Source organism: Macadamia integrifolia, chromosome 7 (assembly GCF_013358625.1).
Source record: "Macadamia integrifolia cultivar HAES 741 chromosome 7, SCU_Mint_v3, whole genome shotgun sequence".
NCBI classification, from domain to species: Eukaryota; Viridiplantae; Streptophyta; class Magnoliopsida; order Proteales; family Proteaceae; genus Macadamia; species Macadamia integrifolia.
The window spans coordinates 29,454,470-29,472,384 of NC_056563.1; the positions used below are offsets into that span (position 1 = coordinate 29,454,470).

The 17,915-nt window shown below is 37.1% G+C and overlaps 1 long non-coding RNA gene across 1 annotated transcript; it reads right to left on the minus strand.

The window, feature by feature from the left end:
• Positions 1-14,084: 14,084 nt before the first annotated feature.
• On the minus strand, positions 14,085-15,894 carry LOC122083130. The gene is made up of 3 exons (XR_006141568.1): positions 15,621-15,894; positions 15,364-15,482; positions 14,085-15,077 (listed from the first exon to the last, which is right to left on the minus strand). It is a non-coding gene; the product is annotated as an uncharacterized LOC122083130 (long non-coding RNA).
• Between the last annotated feature and the right edge of the window lie 2,021 nt (positions 15,895-17,915).

The window sequence follows — 17,915 nt, forward strand, 5'->3', positions numbered from 1 at the left end:
TTAATTTACATGGTTGTCATACTATTAGAGTGGACCTCATCTTTCCATCAATAAGAGATCTATATGGTATGGCAACAACCATTTGAGCCATACAGAGGTCTAATATTCTAAAAACTGGTTGAAATGAAGTTACCTCCAAACTCTCAAGTTTGATTTTCCAAATAATTTTCAACATCCATATATCAATAGGAGATTAGATAGGACTGAAACTTTCAAAATTGATAGATAATGTGATGTGGATGTTTCTATAACATTTGAATGCTAATAAAACTACGTCAAGATCGGCTCCAGTGGCAGGGCTGGCAAAAGAGACATCCGAAGGCTGAGAGGTTCCGGTCATGTGTTCCAGAGGGTGCCTAGGGGTCCACCCAGCCGCTGGGTGCTTCTCTGGAGTTCCTAGCCATTGGAGAGGATCTAGATCCAACAAAGCTAGCACAAGGTATGTATTTGACTTTGTAGATAAGCTTCGTTATAACAGGCTATGAAAATAAGATGGGACATTTCTGTATGGTAGTATATCTCTCTCCTCTCATCCCCTGAATTGTTAACTCTACGTTGAGTATGACTCCTTTTAAGAGGCAGTGGTTGGGTGTTTACTGATGGCCTAGACTACACTTCTGCACAAGAAACACTCACCAAATAATATATTGTTGGAGAGGTGGCTAGTTGGCGTCACTCAATGCTATCTTGGAACCAATAACTGAAAGAGATGAAGATAGATTTGAATGCCATATTGGAACTGTAATTGGCAAGATGAGGAGAGATTTAAGGGGGGGTTTCTTTACCATGTATTAAAGTCATAGTCACATCTATTGTGTGACCCAACAAATTAATACTTTTATGCTTTTTTTTTTTTTCAATAGCTGAAATGAAGTTACCTTGAAACTACTTACTTAGATTTTGTCTAAGAATTTTCAACATCCATGGATAACATTTGAATGCCAACAAAGCTAGCACATGGTAGGTATTTGGCTATGTAGATAAGCCTCTTTATAGTGGGCTATGAAAATAAGATGGAATACATTTTCCCGATGATGTAGACTACAATTCTAGACAAGAAAAACTCTCCAAATAATATATTGTTGGTGAGATGGCTAAGTGGCCTCGTTCAACATTATCCGCATCTTCGCTAGTAATCCATTTGCCATGCTTTGGCACAATGCTACTCTGAAAAGAAAAAAATAATCCTAAACAAAATATATTGCATGAGAATAAAATTAAGAGGAAATATCTCTCCCCTCCCCTAAACTATGGCAAAATATCAAGTTCCTCCTACACTTTTTCTAAATATCACTCACTTCCCCCTAATCTGAAAGATTCTACATATCCTTCCTCTCCATGGAGAGATATCTGGCTAACCTAGAGCAATAGTTTTCATTTCCCAAGATATGCCATGGCTTTTATGGCCAAGGCAGATATTTGGGTACACACCACAGCGGATGCGTGCTGAAGAGGATCTGGTTCCTATCCTGTTCTGGTTCTAAGATCATTATCAAAATTTTATGTGTAAGAAAGATCAACTCGATGACCACTAAGAACTCAATAGATTGCGCTACAAGAGTCCTTGATGATAGAAGATCTCTTGAAGATAAGATTGAATTAAAAAAAAAAAAAAAATTAGTGAAGGATTGAATCTGTTTTTTTTGCTCGAAGGGTAATTTTATTAAAAAAAAAGAAAAAGAAGAAAGACAGCAAAAATAAAATTACAATCACCAAGACCAAGGTGAAAAACAAGATCCCACCTTCGGCATTGCCATCAGCAAGGCCCCGAGCTGCCCACTATTGAAATTTATAAGGTCTAGAAGCTTCATCCTTATCCAACAATTCTGAAACATGGTTCGGAAAAGCAGCATTGAAGAATGAGAACTTCAATTTAGCTGCTTTCTTGGCCAGGGAGGCAACAAATAAACCTAGGCTCTGGATTTAATTTCATAATTGTAAAAGTTTTTTGTGAATCCTATGTTATGATTCCAGCAGCCTAGAATCCCTTAAAAAGTTATAGTTAGTCATCCAGAAAACTAAGAGAGTCAACCAATCCCACTGGAGACAAATTGACAATCTTTACTGATTAAACTTAGAGGGCTATCGACCAACTAACAGAAACGATCGACCGATAGCATGGTAGAGATTCCTTTAATAAAAGCCCTCACAGGATGCATTCCTCTCTTAGGAGGGGAGAAGATGGTTTTGACACCAGATGAGATTGTGTACCCTGGTTACATAAAGATAATCTCAGGCCAAGGATTGCTAATCCAAGAGCTTGGAAAAAGAGTAGATCTACCAGTCATATTCCAGATCAGTTTCCCAACGAAATTGAGCGATCAACAACGCTTTGATGTTTTTAATCTTCTTCAAGGTTGCACTTGAATTTGAAATCCAACTTGTTTTTCTTTATATTTCACTGAAAATTTTCTCTTGGCATTTCCAATCTTAGATCTTGTACTACAGTGTACCATATGATAGAAAAAAAAAAAAAAAGTTGGGTTTCCATCAATGATGGAGAGATATCTGAAAAAACTAGAACAATAGTTTTCATTTCCCAAGGTATTCGAAAAACTGGATTTCTCCAAAAAGAGAGAAGAAGGTTAAGTCCTAACCCCTAACTCTAGGAATTCATCAAAAGTTTGCATGTGGAGCAGAGGGGCCTTTCCTTTTTTGCCGTCATCAGAGACCGAACTCAGGTAAGCTCTCCAATTCTAGGAGGTATAATGTAGCATTCATATATGCTGTATGCTAGAAGAAAATAACATAAATACATGTCTTTTACTTCTCATAAATCATGCCAATGTATGTAATCATTCAAATATAGTCATATATGCGGGTCTAAGACCATTAAAATTAGGGGAGAAAGTTCGAAATGTGAGCATCTGTATAAAGATCATCGGTTTTCCAGGTGAGGTGGTGCCTAACACCTTCCCACCCTTGTAATCGTATGTGAATTTATACCTTAATTTATGATTCATACAAGACTTATGTCTCTCCTCATCTTAGACTCAATATAAAGAAAAGGAAAACTCTAATCTAAGTGGGCCAAGGCAAGTGGTGGATCATATATATAAGGTTGTTTCAATTATCCTCTTATTTACAAAATAAGTATTGCAACTAAAGTGAAAAGAAAAGAAATTACCAATCACTCCACCTTGATTTGGCAGTAATTTGAAACCCACATATTGGCTAAACAATTTACCTCTTGGTCTCTCTTTATAATACCACCTAATAGATTAATGAGCATCAAATATCAATACACTAAAAAATGCATAACTTGTGAAAAAGTATAAACAAATGTTGTACTGAAGTTAAAGTGACAATTCAGGTGATGAGAAGAGAGACATAGAGATATAGTCTCAAATAAAAATATTGTACTATCTTATTTTCATGGCCTATTTTAAAAAGACTTATAAACAAATGCATAACTTGTCCTGGATTTTTTTTTTCTAAATGTGCTAACTTTGTTGGCCTTCAAATGTTAGAGGAACGTCCACATCATTATCTATCAATTTTGGAAGTTTCAATCCTATCTAATTCTCGTACGTAAATATATGAATGTTGAAAATTATTTGTCAAATCAAACTTGGTAGTTTCAAGGTAACTTCATTTCGGCTATTGAAAATAGAAGTATAAAAATTAATTTGATGGGTCACGCAATAGGTGCTGTCACATCCCCACCCCACCCTGGGAGTAAGAATTGTCACCTAAAGTGATGACCACACTTCCACTGCTCACTTTGTTAATACTATTCAAGTACATTACAATTTTCCTCGAGTGTAGTTATACATACCATGTTCCTTGTATTAAATCACAACAAAATACAATAATTCCCAAAAATTACAATTCCTCAATTACTGCTCAAATGGTCTTTCCTCTATACCAAACGTATAGATCTGTGGGACAAAAAGCTATAGTGGAGTGAGCTAAAGGAAATTAGCTCAATAAGATGGAACATGACATAATCATACATAGTAAAATATATACACTTCATCAAAACATGCCACGAGTTAGAATATCATAAAATCCAATTTTCAAATTAATAATTCCCGTTAAGTCATTATTTTGGCGCCACTAAAAATCAACATATCATGTCACAAAGATAATCAACGGGATGGGACTGAGGCTCTTGGCTCTTGGAATTGATAACGGGCTCCTATAGAGGGGAAACCACATTCCTTAACATCACGCTGTTGCCTCACCTCCCTGGTCCACATATCCAAACACAATGGAATTGTGAGCAGAAAGCTCTTGGCTCACAGAACCAGACCATGTCCTTAACGTCACACACTTGCCTCACTCCTGTGCTCAACGATTCAATCCCAACACATAACTCCATGTTGGAAGGGTTACATCCCAACAACATTCCATAATCCACAAAACAATGGTTCTCACAATCCTTTTGATAAAGTCATAATCATAAAATCAAATTATGTCTCCAAAACATGCATCATAAATCATTGTTTTTTTACAAACATGCATTCGATCATCACTGTCGGTTTCAACATTCAGGTGGAGTAGGATATTGATGGAAGCCTTGGTGTACAGACCAAAGGTGGAAGGAGGCTTAGGGATTTTCAGAATAAAGGATATTAATTTGCAATGTTCACTAAATTCACTTGGTTTGTAAAGAATGATAAATCCCGAGCAGTTTCTTTCCTGAGAGACGGTTTTTGTCAACATCTGGTGCTCCATAAAAATCGTATGTGTGCTCCTCTATTGGGGCAGGGATTAGGAAAGTTTGGGATTTTGTAGATTATAATAAGAGATGGGTGGTTGGAGATGGATCTGGCATATCCTTCTGGTCAGATCGGTGGCTGTCAGAGACCAAGATCAAAGAGGTTATTACTATTCCAGTTGTCATCGTATTGAGGCTAAGGTTACGGATTTCATATGTGATGGGAATTGGGAGCTCTCTCAAGTTGAATCCCCTCAATTATGTCAAATTTGTTCCATGATTAGGAAAATCCCTCTTCTATTCCATAGCAGGATAGCCGGATTTTGTCCCTAATGCAATCAAGTTGCTACTCTGCTAAATCGGCTTGGAAAGGGATTTGGTCTGTCCTGCCCCATGGTACTCTATGATATGGTCGAAAGGAATTTCTCCTAGGGTGTCTCTGTTGGGGTGGCAAGTAGTCCATGGGAGGCTCTTTATAGATGAATAGGCTATGGCGCGCAAGGTGTCACTTGTCTCTAGATGCTCATTATGCTAGGTTGAATTTGAATCCCTGAGTCATATTATTTTGCATTGTTGATTCTCTGAAAGTATTTGGGTGGATATCCTTAAGGTATTTGACCAGAGTTGGCAAAGCTTGCCATCCTACAATGAACTTTTCTCATGGTGGAAAAGAAAGGCATCCTCCTATCCATTTAAATAGATTTGGTGTGCTTCTCCGATCTATAAAATTTATTAGTTCTAGTTTGAAAGAAAATAAAGACGTTTTGAGAATTGTGGTAGACTACCGAACTTGGTGGTGAAGGCAATGTTTGGGGATCTCAATGGCCTATCATGTATCCCAGTGGGTGTTAAAACTGTGAAAGACTTATAGATTCAGCATTGCTAAAGTTGGTCAAGTCTATTCAGAGTGAGGGATATTAGAGAGCTTACTTGGGCTCGTCGCGTAAGTGATTATTGCAAAATTAATATAGATAGGCGCTCTTTAGGCAACCCAGGATATACAGGGACAAGAGAAGTTGTTCGAAATCACTTGAGAATAACATTACAGTGCTTCTCTATCTTCGAAAGAATCATCACTTATAATTTGTGGGTAGAAATGGATAGAGTATTTGAAGCGATAAAGATCTCTATGCAGCTGAATCTGAAGTGGACTGAGATAGAATGTGACTCTCAAGCTGTAGTTTGGTGCATCGAGAAGAAGGCTATTTCATGGGTGTTCAGACAAAAATGGCTCTTTTACTTGAAGTACCAGAACATGATTGAATGGAATATTCACCATTGTTTTCATGAAGTGAACATGGCAGTGGATGAACTAGCAAAACATGTAGCGGCAACTCAATCTTCACATATTTGGGACACCCCTCCGAGGTTCTCGGCTAATGATATGGAATGGGATGCAGTGGAGAGGCTAAGATTTCGTTGTATGCATAGGCTGGAATTCAGTAGTTGCTTATTATAAGTTGTCTTAGCAGCCTTCTTTGCTTATGCAATGCCGAAGGTGGAATAGGATGTTAGGAATGGTTTTTGTTTCCCAATTTTGGGCTTTTTGTATATTTCATTCAATTTTAATATATTTTTTGCTGACCTTAGACAAAAAGATGGAACCCTTAGTGGTCATCCCCTACTGTCCCATACCAGCAGGGTGGATATTAGAGGATCCCATTATCTTTCCTAGTTCCTTTTATTAAAAATGACTTTGACAGGCTGATACACATTTTATACATGTGAAATACACCTAAAATCATTCGAAATATACATACATACAATAGTAGATTCCATGCATAATAGGTGAATCATGTTAAATTCCACTTACAAATACTGCTACCAGAACACAAATTCTTGGCCTTCTCCAATCTTTCCCAAACTCTGTCTCAACCTCTCTCAATCTCTCTCTTGATCTTTCTCTCCTCTATTTCTCTTCTCCTTTCTTTCTTCTCTTCCCTTAACTCCCTCTGTCTCTCTGCTTTCTCTCCTCTTTCTTTTCATTCTTGTTCTTCTGTTTGTTGTCCCCTGCCTTGAATAAATAATTCCCAACTCTCTCTTACTTTCTTCTCCTTCCCTCCTCTCTCTCCTTCTACGTGAAGTTTCTCCCCCTCTCACCGTCATTTTTTCTCCTTTATTTTTTTCTACTCTCTTCTTTTTCTCCTTTTGTTTTTCTACCGATTAATGAGAGAAGTGGGCAACATGTAGGTCCCACCTCAACTTCCTCCTTCCTTTCTTCTCTTCTTTTTCTCTTTTTGTTTCTTGTCAATAAGTTGGGAGATAGATGGGTCTATGCTAGGGATCTGGCTCCTTTCCGAAGCGCCCATCTCCCAAGTTTTGCCCATAGCTACCTGGGGGAGTGTCACATATCCAACCAAGGATCTAACAGTTCTAGACACCTAGCTTTTCACGCCTCTGCTAGCATCTCGTTCTTCATGCTTTTTTTTTTAAATGTTGGATCTTCGCCTAGACACATGGTGCCCACCCAGATGGTTATGGGCCGACCTGGGCGATGGGCACTCAGGAGAAGAGCCGAGTTTAGAACTTATATATAAATTTTTTTTAGAAGGAAATCTACAGTGCCACCCCCTAGAGAATGCCACTATTAACAAAACACCCCTTTACATTACTAATAACTACACTCAGACCCCTTACCGTTAGTCTCTGTTAAGAAATACACCTTAAGTGCTGACATCAACTGGGGTTTTTTTTTTAGATACGAAAATACCCTCATAATAAGTAAACTACCAAGTATGCCATTATCCCTCTTTTCTCTTTCCTTTTCATTCTTCTTTTTCTTCTATCGTTTGCACCTCCCCTCTTCGAAAACAACTGGCGCCTGTCCACACCTACCTAGCATCCGACATAGCTTGAAGTTTGTTGGCCTGTCTTGGGCTTCCTTTTAGTGTCATCACAAAAGGGTTCCCTACTCCCACCAAAACCAAAGGTCTCGGCCCTGGTAAAGTTGCATATCTCACTTATTTGGAATCTGCTGCTCGAATGATCACTGATGTCTCCAAATCAAACAAGAACATCATCAAAAAGTCCACCATCCCTATCAAGACAACAGAAGCAATCGAAAAATCCCCTCCAACCTTGAGTTCCTTGTTGAAGGTTCTGAAATTGAAGATCTCACTAGTCCCGATCGTGTCCTAATCGGTGGCCAAGAAATCCTAGAAGATCAAAAATCTGTTGTAGCCCTAAAAGTCATCTATTCCAAATGGGTTCCAAAGGATCGGATTATCACCATGAACCTTGTAGAAACACAACCCTAAAATGATTCAAAAGATAATGGAAAAACAAAAACGAGCAATGCACACAGATTTACGAGGTTCAGCAAGATTGCCTACATCCTCGGTGAGATGAGATCCTGCTTCATTATCAATAGAAAATATGGTTACAATGCTCGTCCTCAAACCTCTCAATAGGCAATCTTGCTGAACTGCCTGTCGAGGTGCCTGCACCAATACTCCCTAGATTAAACTATGACAGAATACAAGACATCGTACAACAATAGAACCTCTGGTTTGCAGAGCTCTCAAAACTCGCTGCCAATGCTTTCTTGGTGCATCAGATCTCATCCATTAATGTTATATCTGTGCTATGTGAGCTAGAAAAGTAGATGAATGTAATAAAAAAGCACCACTAAGTTGAAGTGGAAAACCCAATAATAAAACCTTCAAAAAGGTGTAGGTAAATCCGGGTGCTGATGCCAGCCAAGAACTTCAAACTGCAGGGAAAATAAATTAATCAGTACCAATATAATGAACCCAAAGGAAAATTACATTTAAGAGATGCCTTGGCAGATAAGGCAGTGATGCTTTCCATAAATTAAGCAATACAAGAACCCATATCCAAGCCTATGTACTTGATGGTATGAAGTATGAACTAGAAAAAACTATTACATACATTTCTAGTTCCTAAGCTGAGCCTTGATGATGTTTTTGGAACATTAAGTACGGGAACTTGACTATGAGTAAAATTTTCAGAGCAAGATTTTCAGTAAGAGCAAGCCAAAGAAATCCTATAAGTCTTTCTCCGTCTGGTTGGGGCTTCGCAAGATGTGGTCTTTTGTTAATAGTAAAGAGAGATGGATTGTGAGGAATGGTAAATCGATCAACCTTTGGCATGACAATTGGCTAGGTCATTCCTCAGTTGCTGATATTTGTGGAAATGCTCTTCACCCTCTCCAAAATTCTTCTACAATAGTATCAGAAATCATCTCTAATTTTAATTGGAGTATTTATGAGGTTACTTCGATCAGCCAGGAGTGCCTTCTCCGCCTGATCAGGCTTCCCCTGATCGACTTGGAAGATATGTCTATTTGGAGTGGAATCATTTCAGGTGAATTTTCCTCCTCCGCTTGGAACGAGATCAGAAGACGCAATCCAAAATTTCCTTGGTTATCCCTTGTTTGGGGAAATCTTTGCAGCCTAGGCAATCAGTTTTTGGATGGCAGCTTTTGCATAGGAAATTGCCAACAGATGACACTGTCTCAAGGAAGGGAGTTCCAATTGTCACCAAGTGCAACCTCTGTGGCTTGGATATTGAATCTTTTAACCATGTTTTAATCTCTTGTAGTTTCTCTGTGGCTTTATGGAAGGTGTTTGTTGATTCCTCTAATTTAAACTGGCCTGGCCTGGACGACTTTGCTCAGTTCTCTATTTGTGGAAGAGGAAGCAAAGGATTGTGACTGTAAAAGAGCCGTGGTCTATGGGGTTTGTTGTTGTTGCTGGTAACATTTGGAGGAAAGGAATGAACGCCAATGTTGTAGAAGATGAGCTTTCATCTTCTACAACTTTTGCAATTTCATTGTGACTGTAAAAGAGCCGTGGATAACATTGTGACTATATATCTGCTTGTGGGAAGGGACACCCATACACCGGATGCCGACATCTCCGAGGTTGTATAAGCCATCGGCAAGGGTTCCTCACTCCTTGAATCTCATTGATTCAGACCATCAATCTTCCTTTTCTGAAGTGATAAACAAGCTCTTATTCTGTTACCAACGAGAGTCAAGTAGGGAACCCTTGATCTCAGAAACCTGACTCGCCGGAGATTTCTGATTAGGCGACAAATCAAAAGTTCACCGCTTAGTTGCCTTCTGTAATTTGGGGAAGAAGAGATAGAATGTGTATTAGGAAAAAAGATAAAATAGTCTACTCAAATTTGCAGTTAACAAAGATTGATAGTGAAGAACCCGAGTGTAATTGTTAATGATGTAAGGTTGTTTTATTAATAGTGATATTCTCTAGGGAGTGACATTATAAATTTTCCATTAGTAGCTATAAAGAACCCTTCCGATGGCAATGCCAAAGGTAGGGTTTCTTTGTTTTGAGAATATTTTCCTTATGTGATTTTTTTTTTTTCTTAATATAATTCTGATCTTTAGTCCGAAAAAAAAAAGGGTGGGTCCACCCCATCTTCCACTCCTTTCTCACCTTGTCTCTAGGGGTAAATGAATGGGATAATGTTCTATCTTATCTTGAGCAATAGGCTCTACATTGACATTGTTAACATTGACATTAATGTTCTATCTTATCTTCCTTAATTAATGAAGTTTTTTATTTTCATAAAAAAACTAAATGGGATAATTTTGGGACCGGATTATCACAGGTTTGACCATGATCTTGACACGGGGTTAATCAATGGGATGATGACCTTCTCAACAATGGACCAGTTTTAGAAAATCTCCATGTGGTGCAAAATAGTTGAAGCCACACGATATAGATCTCTCATATACAGAAATAGGTGAGGTCCACTCTTCTTCTTCCTCTTTTTATTTATTTATTTATCTATTTATTTTTTTATAAGTCCCACCTTGTGTTCGTTGCAACAAATGGGTGTCCTTCCAACAAGTTTCTATGATATAAAATTCTGGCAAGGACTTCTAGCATTTGGTATTAATTAATTATTTATTCTTAACAGAGAATAATTAGAATATTTTATAATCAATTGCTTAATAGCTTTACCCATTAGGATTTTCTTACTATATATATAATATTTCATTACCTTCTAACAAGAGTAAATTCTCCAGATTCAATGCCATCTTCATTGAATTAAAGGAGTAAAAAGATAGTTACTCAAATGTTGTGTTATGACTTATGTGTGGTAAAATCATTCGATTCCATGGAATTTACTTCATCTCTGGAACTATCATAAGGGATTCCTTTCTTCCATCTCTTGGAAGATAACCCACAAAAAAATCGGCTAAATTGGGGTTGATCTTTGTATTTCAAGCTTTTGGCCTCGACATCCTTCATTCATAGACCATGAGATAAAGTGTGATTTCTAAAATAGACCAAGCTTCAAATTTCATGATCAATAATTTGTTCACCTTTATCTTTTTTATTCAATGTGTTTGTTTGAGGGTTCTGCTGATGGTAATGCCAAAGAGGGCAGGAAAGTAGGAATAACCACTCAAACATAGCCCCACAGTACTCGGCCATTTTCCTGACCTCATTGAAAATTTTCAAATTTTATGCTATGGAAAGGACCTTTGATTTTGATCGTTTCTCACTAATCAAGAACCAGTAGGCTTGTTTTGAAGTGTGACAACACCATTTGAAGGATGAATTTAGCTATGTCATATTCCAAATCAACTTCCCAGTGCAATTGAGTGATGAACATCGCTTTGATGTTGTTAATCTTCTTCAAGATTGCTCTTGAAAGCTAACTTGTTTTTCTTTATTTTTCTTTAAAAGTTTTCTCTACGCATTTCCAATCTCAGATTTGTACTACAGTGTAGCATATGATAGCTTTCTTAATTGATGGAGAGACATCTGGCTAACCTACTGTGTACAAGATATGCCATGGCTCGTAGGGCAAAGGTAGATATTTGGGTACACACCCCAGCGGATGCGCGCTGGAGAGGATTTGATTCTGAGATCATTATCAGAACTTTATGTGTAGGAAAGATCACTTAATATACACTAAGAACTCAATAGAATCCGCTACAAGAGTCCCTGATAATAGAAGATATCTTGAAGATAAGATTGAATAGAAAAAAAATGGTGAAGGATTGAATTAAATCTTAGTAACTACAATGGAAATTGGATATGAATCCCAGCTGTAGTTAATAAGTTTGAACAACTTTCATTGTACAAAGGAAACCTCCTTAGAGTGTTTGTGGATCTTCGATTCAAACTGTTTGCGTTCTTGTTCGATTGTTTCCTTTGTTTGCCTCCATATGGTTTGCTTTATCTGGGACTTGTCTCTTGAGTTTGTCCTTTAGATCTATGGTGTAGCTTCCAGTCCCTTAATAAATGTCGTCCCCTCTTTTTGTTCTCATCTTTTTATTGAAGTCAATATCTATCTCGAAAAAAGAGAAAAAAAAAAAATCTCTTCTTCTTCTTCTTCATTCATGACTATCTACTAAATATTAGATGTACTACTGATCTCCTGGCAGTGGATGACAAACCAGAAATGTGAGTACATGATGTGCACCTTGTCACTAAAGGTGATGATTCACTATGGTTCTAAGGCAGATCTACCCAGAAATCTCACTTTTTTCCCCCTGTATTTATAACTTTTCCATTCCTTTGAAATCCTATAAATAGGATCAATTTCTTCAGAAAATCATTACGAAAATATGGAAATTTTCAGAGAAAAATTTCAAGAATTCCTAGAAAATCTCCAAAATCTTGATTTTCCTAGGAATTCCAAAAATCCCTGAATCACTGTGGAATTCCCAGAAATTCTGCCAAATTCCACAGAAATTCAAAAAGTATGCCAGAAAATCCCCAATACATTAAAAAAAAAAAATTCTTGAAAAATCCTAGAGAATCCCCAAAACTCTCTAATTTTTACAAAAAATAATTCTGGAAATTCTGCCAAAATCCCCAAAATTCAATAAAGATTAAGCACTTGCACCTTACGTATGGGAATTCATCAAAAGTTTGTTTGGAGCAGAGCAGCTTTTCCCTTTTCAGCTGTCATCACGGATCAAACTCAAGTAAGCTCTCCAATTTCAATGTGGGCATAATGTAGAATTCATGTATGCCATGTTCTAGAATAAAATAGTATAAATACATGTCTTTTATACTTTTTTTCATGAAGCATGCTAGTGTACATAATCATTCAAATATAGTCATACATGTGGGTCTAGGACTATAAAATTTAGGAGAGAATATTCGAAATCTGAATATTTGGTATAAAGGCTGATTTTTCCGGGTGGTGTGTTGTCTAACACCTTCTCATCCCCTTAATCTTATATGAACCTATATCTCAATTTATGATTCATACAAGAATTATTTCTCTCCTCGTCTTAGCCTCAATATAAAGAATAGGGAAACCCTACGCTAGGTGGGTCAGAAGATAAGTAGTGGGATCTTATAGGGTGATTTTGCTAGGGTTGTTGAAGTTATCCTCTCATATACTAAAAGGTAATGCAACTAAATTGAAAAGCAAAACTAATTATCGATCACTCAACCTTGAGCCGATGGTAATTTAAAACCCACATATTGACTAAAACAATTTACCTTTTGGTATCTCCACTTTATAATACCATTTGACAGATTAATGGACATCAAATATTAACTCTTAAAAAAAAAAATATTGATATTTTGATTTTTGAACACTTTTAATTAGGGAATCTCAACCATGGATTGGACGTAAAGCTTCGATAAACATTCTTAAATATAATTATTTAAATAAATATAATTTATAAAATTAATTAATAAAAATAATTCCATCGAGCTCGAAAGTTTGTCCAATCATAGTCAGTAGTTTCCCACTTGATATTCTCCTTATTCGGGAAGTGGTTCCTTATTGAAAATCCCTCCCATTCACATATGAACACCATGAATCCAACATAGACACCGATAATTATTGTATCTACACCAAAACAAACAATGCCCACCTGTAAAGGTGAGGACCTCTCAGGTTTGGAGATTAAAGCACAGAAGTTGAGTCTCTACAAATATACAACCAACGGTCTACCGTGCACTCCCAAAATGAACTAGTTTGATACATACAATATATGAGTACTCACACTTATATTCCCGTAAGCCCATTCACATCAAAATATATAGTATGACAACCCCATAACCGATTGTTTAGTCAGTCCCTAGTTGCGAACATTTTAAAAGTCTAACCGTAAGGCATAAATCCTATTCCTAAAGTGCTGCAAAATGAAAGGATCCATCACACTTGATTAGAATTTAGATCAATTAAAATATTAATGTTGGGTATGATGGAAATACATAACCAACACCCCATACATTCCTCATAGCAAGTGGTCATAGATGATAAAACACATGCCATTCCTATAGAAATCTCAATTATGGCTACCAATTTAGCTCTTGTAAGACGATATCATCACTAACATGCACAAGATGACAATTGTAGAAAAAGAGAACCTAAAACAATGCAAAAAAGAATGGAAATCGTATCACACAATGCGCACAAGGATTTACTTGGTTCAGAAAAATTTCCGACATCCACGGTGAAATGAGATCTGCTTCACTATCAATGGATAATAGGGTTACAACCGCTTATCCTCTCAACTCTCTAAGATTGAGTACAGAAAACAACCCTCACTATAAATATATAGTGAAACCCCATATTGATAATTTATCGAAATACCTATATAGCCTCTTAAAAGCCCTTTAAAATCAGCCCAGTTATGCAAGTGACATAATACAAGACATTTTACCCTCAACAGACAATCCATCCTTAATGAGTTTTTGGAAAGGTGTACATTAAGCTTGTAGTTTTATAAGATTGCCCATTGCTACCATGCTGCTTGTGGGTTGATTAATAGTCCACACAGAAGTTGGATGAAGTGATTTAATGAAATACCCATATAGCCTCTTAAAGGCGGCCCTTCGGAATCAGCCCACTTATGTAAGCAATGGAATACAAGACATCACACTCCCAACAGACAAGCCCACGCTTAATGAATTTTATGAAAAACGTACACTAAGATGATAGTTTGTATGTGAATTCCCATTGCTGCGATGTTGGTTTGTGGGTTGCTTAGTAGCCCACACAAAAGCTGGAAGACTTCAAACCACCACCATTCTCAGGTACACGGACAATGCACCAAGCATGTTGCAGCTAGTAAAGGAAGCCAATCTTGAAACCATTAGGCCAATGATGCTCCACTCCAAGGCTTTAATGCTTTTCTTGATAGAACGAAATACACTAACAGACCCAGACTAAAGTTGAAGGAGTGATTAGCTGACCCCAGGTCAAACAAGGAAGGAAGAATGTGAGAAAAACCTTAGCCACTGAGGTAACAGATGGGTCTTGGGTCTTGACCAGCCAAGGTAGACATAAAGCTTTTTAAAAGCTTTTGGCTAAGAACACTCCAACTCTGGTATCCATATGCTTGGCGGCAGATGATTCCACTCCCATGGTTAGACCATTGATAACTGACTACCCAATAATGTCTCCAAAGTGGTCCTAGAAATACTAGCTCCTTTTTTACCTGCAAGATTCACAAAATCAGGATTAGTATTGGTCACTATAAAGCACATACATTGAGAAAGAGAGAGAGAGAGAGAGAGGACTCTCTGTACATATGAAATGACTTGGCTGCTCTCTTATGTTTGAGAGTGAGAAGGGCATGCTAGGTGTCTAGTAGGTCCCTTCCCATCCCAGCCCCCATTCCTTGAGCCATTAGCTTCAGGAAAACTAGTGACATGTCGAACCTCCGCCCTTATTTTTATTCTCATGTGAAAAATATAATATAGACTAAAACTCATGGAACGCACTTGGTAAATGATTGATTCGATTGTATTATTTTCTACATTTTCCTTCATCCTTCTTAGCACTTCGGAACAGTTATCTGCATCTTTTCTCTTGGCACAATCCTACTCTACAAAAATTAATCCTGAACAAAAAATATTTTGAGTGAGAATAAAAAGGAATTCATTTAGCGTGGTTATAGGAAAAAATGAATGACCATTTGGTACAAATTGTATGTACAAAAGCCACTCTCAACATACACAGTAGCATTAGAAGAACTTACTTGACACAGGAAAAAAAAAAAACAATAGCAGCACGCAAACAATGCCTGAGATTTGGCTCTAAAATGTTACGGCAACAACTGTGAGGTGTAGATCGATATTATTGGAGACAAGGTGTTGCGGCAAGGCTGTGATTGGTGTTGCTCCACATTGTAGAAAAGAAACACAAGAACAAAGGAAAGTTTTAGGGCTAGCTCAACTATAATTGTGCATATCTTTCCATCACTAGAATCAAGTATAAGTAGACTCTGTGATTTGTCCGTTGGAGGAAAAATGGTAACTTACAATTAAGAAACGCCCCCTTAAATCTCTCCTCATCCCTTCAGTTACAGTTCCAGGATGACGTTCAAATCCTTATCCCTTCAGTAGTGGGTTCCGAGAAAGTTTTTGTAACGCCCCCAAATCCGGGTTAGATATGGATGCAAGCCTTCGCAGGCCACCGTTAAATAACGGCATAATCTTACAATTCTTTTACCCAAACACATATACACAGCAGAAACTAATCTGAAAACATATCAAAATTTCTACAACGGAAGTTAAGTCGCCATACTTATAATTTTATTACACATTAACAGTCTTAATATGTCTATATCTATCAAATACATTAAACGTACTGTAATCCATTGTAAAGTTATTACAATATTCTTTCAAAAAGTCTAGCAAAGTCTGGAATAGTTATATCTTCAGATTATTCCTTGGAGGAAGGAAAATCAGCAACTCTATCACCAAATACACATTGTGCACAACGATATGGCATATGTTCTGGCTCTATAAAATAGTTATATATCATGGGGTAAGCTCAACTAACTTAGTGAGGAAAACACAATCATATCATGAAGTAAAACACGCATGACTAAAGAAACATCATACAAATCACGTGCTACTTTTGTCAATGCATAAATCTAAAAATATAATATATCTGATCATACATATACTGACATGCATGACATTCAAAATCAAATAATTATCAACCTCAACATTATCCTTTTTCCTCTTTAACCTATCATTTCTTTCTTACTCTTTTTGTTATTCTTTTACCTTTACTTGCTTACTTTTGGGTAGGATGTTTTCCCTCAATGCCTCGCCCTTGTCTTGCTCTTGAGCTTAAAGGATCTGGGCCGTGTCTTGAGAATTCATCCCACAAGCTCTTCTCTCAACGCCTCACCCTTATCTTACTCTTTAGCTCAAAGGATCTGGGTCGTGTCTTGAGAGTGTATCTTTAATATTTTCTTTTATTTTTTTTTTCTTTGCTGTCTTGCTTACCAACTTCGGCATCCAGTTGTCATTGTCAGTTTCAACATTTGGGTGGAGCGGGATATTGATGGAGCCCTTATTGTTCCTCCCCTGACTGTCCCATACCAGCAGGGTGGGCATTAAAAGACCCCATTATCCTTCCCAGTTCCTCTATTGGAAAGGACTTTGACAACTTTTAGCTTCGGTCCATTTTATGCCTTAATTTTATCTTATGTCTATCATGCCTCACACTTATAAAGAAAATCATGAAAACAATATTTTGATATATATAAAAACATAAAACAGATCTTAGAGACAATGACATACATATATATACTGTAAATGGTAAAACATGCAAGGATATGGCCGAATTCCCCTCACCTGTAGATGATATACAAAAATTACTGTGAGAACCACTTTCTGCTAACGTTCTCTGGCAATTGTATCATCTACATAAGAATTTCTTACTTCAAACTTAATGATTCAAGTATGTAATCACTCCTAAACTTAAGCTTTCACTTTGTTATATATGCCACCGACTACTGGACTTGATCTTTTTACTTTAAACTCACCATCTAACTAAATTATATACTTAGGGTTTTACATAGGTTTCTTAATCTCCCATTGATGTGGGAGCATTTCTAAATGGCCTAACGACCCGAGCTAGGTCCACAAGACTATGCCAAAGGACTAAAGCTGAAAATAGTAATTGCAATCCTCTGTTTTTGGGTAACTTTCGTGTCAAACCTGAACCAATATCGAAGGAACTAGTATTCGTACCCTATATGGATAGAAAGATCTATGAGTCTATTTTCTTACAAAAAAGACGGAACGTCATTTACTATTTTATAAAAAAAGTTATGGCCATTTTGGTAAAGTGCGTATGGGCTGACTGTGTACTCTTGGAATTCAAGAATTCCTCTAATGATCGAACTTTCATATTACACAGCAGTCCAAGGAAATAATTGACTCTTAATGGTACTTTAATCAACAAATATTGACTAAGATAGTGGGTAGTTAGCTTATTAGATCATGGTCCACTATGTTCACTAATGATTATGACA